This window comes from Triticum dicoccoides, chromosome 1A, assembly GCF_002162155.2.
Source record: "Triticum dicoccoides isolate Atlit2015 ecotype Zavitan chromosome 1A, WEW_v2.0, whole genome shotgun sequence".
In the NCBI taxonomy this organism is placed as follows: domain Eukaryota; kingdom Viridiplantae; phylum Streptophyta; class Magnoliopsida; order Poales; family Poaceae; genus Triticum; species Triticum dicoccoides.
Genome location: NC_041380.1, coordinates 526,552,375 through 526,559,415, shown reverse-complemented (window position 1 = coordinate 526,559,415; position 7,041 = coordinate 526,552,375).

The window sequence follows — 7,041 nt, the reverse complement described above, 5'->3', positions numbered from 1 at the left end:
TATCCATTTTGTTGTGCCAATTAACCAATCTTGTCTTCCTTCCTACGCGCTGGTGTTGATCTTCTCGATCTCGCTTACAAAGACGATGGTGGGCTTGAAAAAATGAGCAAGTTACTACGAAATTTAATCTGAATAAATAGGAAATAGATCATGACAGCAATAGCAGAGATTAAACTAATCATGCGAACTAGCATAGTAGATGAACAAATCACATCTAGGGCACATACTAGAAACATCAATTCTACCACGATCTCGAACAAGAAGGATAGAATAACATACGGTGCAGCAGGTGCAGCACCGCCGGCGTTGACATTGTCGTCCATGTCGTCGAGGATGAGGTTTTCGAGGTCGGGGAAGAAGTCGTCGTTCGTGAAGCCATCGCTGTCAGCAGTCGCGCGAGTGTGCTCCCCAAAAACCTGATCGCCCCTCTCCCGTACAGGATCACGAGAGGCGGGGTTTCGGAGGCCTGTTGTCCCTTCTCCCGGTGCACACCGAAAGGAGGGATGGAGAAGACTTTCTTGGCGGCGCAATGATCTGCAACGGTGGTGAGAAACCATACGAAGCGGCGGCGACTAGGGTAGACGTCTGCCTGACTATATAGTGCGGGCCGGGTAGGTCGTGGGAATAAACCCCACGTCCGAGTCGTCACGATCCAAAAGAATTGAAAACGGTTCAGTAATTACCGCGTCCATTAATTATTAATTAATGACTCATTAATTTTTCCCGAGCAGCAAAAATATAGACAACGTGCATAGCTCTGTCCTCGGCTCGGCTCAATCCCGCAACCGGCGGCGCGTCGTGACGAGGCGTGGCATGGCGAGGCGAGCGAGGAGAAGGAGCGAGCGTGTAGGTCTCCTCTTCTCATGCTCATACAAGTGGTAGAAGAGCTCACCTTATAAAGAGGTGCAACTCTCTCTCAACTTCCGGGGTGGGACTAAACTTTAGTCTCACTCACTCCACTCACATGTGTGCATGAATGGGCCAAGTGAATTTCAGAATTTTAGTTGGGCTTTGGGCCAAAGGCCTACTAGCAAAATTCCAACAATCCCCCACAAAGTCTCATTGGCACATCTCATCATTTAGTTCCAAAACATTGTTTATATACCGGTGCTTAGTGGAGGCTGTGAAGTTGAACTTCCACTCAGAGATTTATGCTACACTAGATCACAACTTGAATAGTGGACTATGCCTTGAACTACAAGTTTCTGCGAGACTAATTTCACACAAATTCTTGACCGATACTGGGCTGCCGCAAGGCTTCCCCGCGGGTGGACCATATACGTCATACTCCAGGGTCTTTTCATGAATTTATCAGAGAACACCAATTATCACAGACTGCGACGTTAACAGTCAAATTCATATAGGTGTGTTCCTCAGAAGATGTTCTGCAGGACAACATCTCTACTTACCTGAATAAGCCACTTGGAACACATTAAGATAAGTATCAACCTGCCATGCAGATTAGGAGAGTATTGCATCTTTATGAAGTGGGATAGATAATCTAGGGATACTCTCCTCCCAGCTGACCAACATCTTGTCTCCCACTTCTACTTCACGGGATCTCCGATCACATAGAGTGGGTTACCACTATGGACAACTCATGCGGTGGGTCTCAGACCCATCTCCATCGATGCATTATCTATCACATTACGTGATAGACCCTTTGTGAAGGGATCTGCCAAATTTTTCGACGTTTGGATATAATCCAACGTAATTACTCTGGAGTTCCTCAATTTTCTAACAGATTTCAGTCTCCTCTTCACATGCCTTGAGGACTTCATATTGTCCTTAGAACTGTTTATCTTGACGATCACAGTTCGATTATCACAGTTCATCAGGATAGGGGGTGTTGGTTTTTGAACCATAGGTAAGTCCATCAAGAGCTCACGAAGCCACTCTGCTTCAACAGTGGCAGTGTCTAATGTTGTGAGTTCTCCTTCCATAGTTGACCTCGTTAAGATGGTCTGCTTGCAAGACTTCAAAGAAACAGCGCCACCACCAAGTGTAAAAACATAACCACTTGTGGCCTTAATCTCATCAGCATCAGATATCCAGTTTGAGTCACTATAACCCTCCAGTACCCTTGGATACCGGTGTAGTGAATCCCATAGCTCGCTGTGCCTTTCAAATAGCGCATAACTCTCTCAAGCGCATGCCAATGATGATCTCCCAGTTTTGACACAAACCGACTCAGCTTGCTAACAGCAAACGAGATGCCAGGCCTCGTGGCACTCGCCAAATACAAAAGCGAGCCAATAATCTGAGAATACCTTAGTTGATCTCTAGCAATCCGTCGATTCTTTCGAAGCAACACACTAGCATCATATGGAGTTGGAGAAGGTGTGTAGTCGCTATACCCAAAACGACTCAAGACGTTTTCCACATAGTGAGACTGAAGCAGTGTGATCCCACCATTCTCATCTCTCAACAGCTTGATGTTTAAGATAACATTAGCTACTCCTAGATCCTTCATCTCAAAACAGCAAGATAAGAAATCCTTAACCTCCTTGATTAAATCAAGTTTGGTTCCAAAGATCAATATGTCGTCGACATACAGACAAAGAATAACTCCTTCGCCCCCACCATAGCGATAGTACACGCACTTGTCACCATAGTTTACTACAAAGCCGGCAGTAGTTAATGTTCTTTCGAACTTCTCATGCCACTCTTTAGGAGCTTGTTAAAGGACATATAAAGAATTTAGTAACTTGCAAACCTTTCCTTCCTGACCAGGTACTACAAAACCATCTGGCTGATCCATGTAAATTTCCTCCTTCAACTCTCCATTGAGGAAAGCTGTCTTAACGTCCATTTGATGAACGCGAAGACCATGTGAGGCAGCCAGTGATAGTAGCACCCGAATTGTGGTCAGTCTAGCCACGAGTGAGTAAGTATCAAAGAAGTCTTCACCTTCTTTCTGGGTATAACCCTTGGCCACAAGTCGTGCCTTGTACTTTTCAATCGTACCATCAGGTCTAAGCTTCTTCTTGAACACCCACTTACATCCTACAGGTTTGCACCCATAAGGACGGTCAGTGATCTTCCAGGTACCGTTAGCTAAGATGGAATCCATCTTGCTACGTTCAGCTTCCTTCCAGTAGTTAGCAATAGGAGATGCATAGGCTTCTGAAATAGTCCTGGGTGTGTCATCCACGAGGTACATAATGAAATCATCACCAAAAGACTTTGTAGTCCTCTGTCTCTTACTCCTCACAGGAGTTCCATTGTCACCCTCAACAGGATTCTCAACGTGTTCCATCGCAATGGTGGGTTCAGGAATTACAGTGAATTCCTCACTAGATGGAGTAGGTATCTCCTGATTTGATGAACTCGACATATCCTTCATAGGAAATATGTCCTGAAAGAAATTTGCATCATTCGACTCCATAATTGTACCAACATGCATGTCGGATACCTCAGATTTTATTATCAAAAATCTATAGCCGATGCTATGAAAAGCATAGCCCAGAAGAACACAATCCATGGTTTTTGGTCCAAGCTTGCGCTTCTTGGGAATTGGTATATTGACTTTTGCCAAACAACCCGAAGTACGTAGGTAAGAGAGTTTCAACCTTTTCCTTTCCCATTCCTCAAATGGAGTCATGGTCTTATGCTGTGTGGGAACTCGGTTTAGGACATGACACGCAGTCATTAGCGCCTCCCCCCATCATTTCTTGGATAGACCCGAAGTGTCTAACATGGTGTTAACCATATCAGTTAGAGTTTGGTTCTTTCTTTCGGCTACCCCATTTGACTGGGGTGAGTAGGGACGCGCCCTCTCATGGATTATACCATGTTCCGCACAAAACAGATCAAATTCATTGGAAAAATACTCTTCACCACGATCGGACCTAAGCCGTTTAATTTTTTGATCAAGTTGGTTCTCTGCCTCAGCTTTATAGTTTTTGAAGAAAGTCAAAGCCTCATCTTTTGATTTCAGAAGATGCACATAACAATATCTAATGGAGTCATCAATAAATGTCATGAAGTATCTCTTTCCACCTTTTGTCAACACGCCATTCATCTCACAAAGACCAGAATGTATAAGCTCTAGTGGCGCCAAGTCTCTTGCCTCTGCAGTCTTATGGGACTTGCGAGGTTGCTTAGCTTGCACACATACTTGGCACTTAGAGCCTTTGACAGTAGAGATTTTCGGAATTAAATTCATATTGGCTAGCCGTGTCATGCAACCAAAGTTAATGTGACAAAGTCGTGAATGCCAAATATCAGACTCATTGTTGTGGCAAACATTATTAATAACTTTAGTACAAATATCTGACAAATACAGGCGGAACAAGCCTTCGCTCTCATAGCCTTTTCCAACAAATTGTCCATAGTTAGAAATTACAACTTTATTGGATTCGAAAACCAACTTAAAACCATCTCGACATAGAAGGGAACCGCTAATGAGATTTTTATTGATGGACGGCACATGATGAACGTTCTTCAGACGCATGGTCTTTCCCGAAGTAAACTTCAGATCGACCGTTCTAACACCTCGAACGATGGCATGTGACCTGTTCCCCATCAGCACGGGAGAAGTCCCAGTGGCCCTGATTCCTTCATATCAGTATCACCGATGACAACATTAGCGGACTTGCTGCTCTTCTCATGTTCGCGCTCCTCAAAGCGGTTAGGACACTTTGGAGCCCAGTGATTAGGATCACCGCAGACATGGAAAAGTCCCTTCCCCTTCTGATGAGAATTCTTCTTGAAGTTGGTAGAATGTGATGGCTTGTTCTTTGTATCAAACTTGCCTTTGCCCTGAGTTTTGTTCTTGTTGTTTTTGAACTTGTTGGGCTGGAAGTTCTTCTTTTGTACCATGTGGGCACTAGAACCTCCCTCAGCAACTCGAGCACGTGTGTCCTTTGCTCTCGCCTTCTCTTCAACATCAAGAGTACCAATGAGATCCGCAACGGAAAACTCCTGTCTCTTGTGTTTCACGGAAGTAGCAAAATTGTTCCACGAAGGTGGAAGCTTGGCAATGATGCCTCCGGCAACAAATTTGTCCGGCAACACACACTTGAAGTACTCAAGTTCTTTTGCGAGCGACTGTATCTCATGAGCCTGCTGTACAACAGGGCGCTCATCAGTCATCTTGTAGTCATAGAATTGCTCCATGACGTACAACTCGCTGCCGGTGTCTGAGGCACCAAACTTGGCCTCGAGCACAGCCCACATGTCCTTGCCGTTGTCAAACGGCATATACGAATCCACAATGGAGTCATCAAGAACACTGAGAAGAGCACCTTTAAAGAGGGTATCGATCTTCTCGAAAGCTTCCAGTTGTGCTGGATTAAGATCGCCCTCAGGCTTGCCCTTGGTGGCATCATAGCAGCCCATGGTCTGAAACCAGTAGACTGCTCTCGTGTGCCACCTCTTTTATTGCGCCCCTTAAAGGCAGGCGACTTCAGATGCGCAGCAAAACCACTCGGAGTAAATTGCCTATAATTAGGTTTTTGGATTGTTGAAAAAATGAGCAAATTAATACGAGATTTAATCTGAATAGCAGAGATTAAACTAATCGTGCGAACTAGCATAGTAGATGAACATATCACATCTAGGGAACATACTAGAAACATGAATTCTACCACGATCTCGAACAAGAAGGATAGAATAACATACGGTGCAGTGGGTGCAGCACCGCCGACGTTGACGTTGTCGCCCATGTCGTCGAGGATGAGATTGGCGAGGTCAGGGAAGAAGTCGTCGTTCGCGAAGTCGTCGCTGCCAGCAATTGCGCGAGTGTGCTCCCCAAAAACCTGATCGCCCCTCTCCCATACAGGATCACGAGAGGCGGTGTTCCAGAGGCTTGTTGTCCCTTCTCTCGGTGCACGCCGAAAGGAGGGATGGATAAGACTTGCTTGGCGGCGCAAGGATCTGGAATGGTGGTGAGAAACCATACGAAGCAGCGGCGACTAGGGTAGACGTCTACCTGACTATATAGTGCGGGCCTGGTAGGTCGTGGGAATAAACCCCACGTCCGAGTCGTCAAGAGCCAAAAGAATCGGAAATGGTTCAGTAATTAATGCGTCCATTAATTATTCATTAATGACTCATTAATTTTTCCCGAGCAGCAAAAATATAAACAACGTGCATAGCTCTGTCCTCGGCTCGGCTCAATCTCGCAACTCGCGGTGCATCATGACGAGGCGTGGCGTGGCGAGGCGATTGAGGAGGAGGAGCACGCGTATAGGTCTCCTCTTCTCATACTCATACAAGTGGTAGAAGAGCTCACTTTATAAAGAGGTGCAACTCTCTCTCAACTTCCGGGGTGGGATTAAACTTTAGTCTCACTTACTCCACTCACATGTGTGCATGAATGGGCCAAGAGAATTTAAGAATTTTAGTTGGTCTTTGGGCCAAAGACCTACTAGAAAAATTCCAATAGACGAGAGCATCCGAAGGAACAACAGCGCCATTTTTGTCATTTCTGAAATCAATGAATGAACTTCGCTGCATGCAATTTCTAAAACGATTGACTAATAAAGTGCCAGCCTACCTCTGCTGCTCTGTCCACTCCGATCCAAACAAGTGAAAAATACGGATACATACAATAGAGTATGTACGTGATAAGTGAGGGCGTATGTACACTAGACGCATGCATGCATGCATGCATACATACATACATACATACATACATACATACATTGTCAGCAGTCCATGCATACGAATCGATCGGCCGATGCAAGGGCACTTACGCACTAGTAGAAAACCTATCTTTGATCTGGAGCATTAGTCCCGACCAAGTTTTGACTCAGGACTAATGTGATCATTAGTCCCGGTTCCAACAGCTAGGAGCAGACGGGGGCACAACCATCTTTAGTCCTGGTTCAAATGGGACCTCTAGTCTCGGTTGGTGATTTCAAACCGGGACTAAAAGGCCTCGCTCCTGACGCAACCCCTTTAGTCCCGGTTGGTATCTAGAACCGAGATTAAAGATCTGTCTTCAGTCTCGGTTCTAGACACCAACAAGGACTAGAAAATGCCTATATATATGCTCGCCCATGCCCGCCCTCTCCTGTGTTTTTTGGCCGGCCG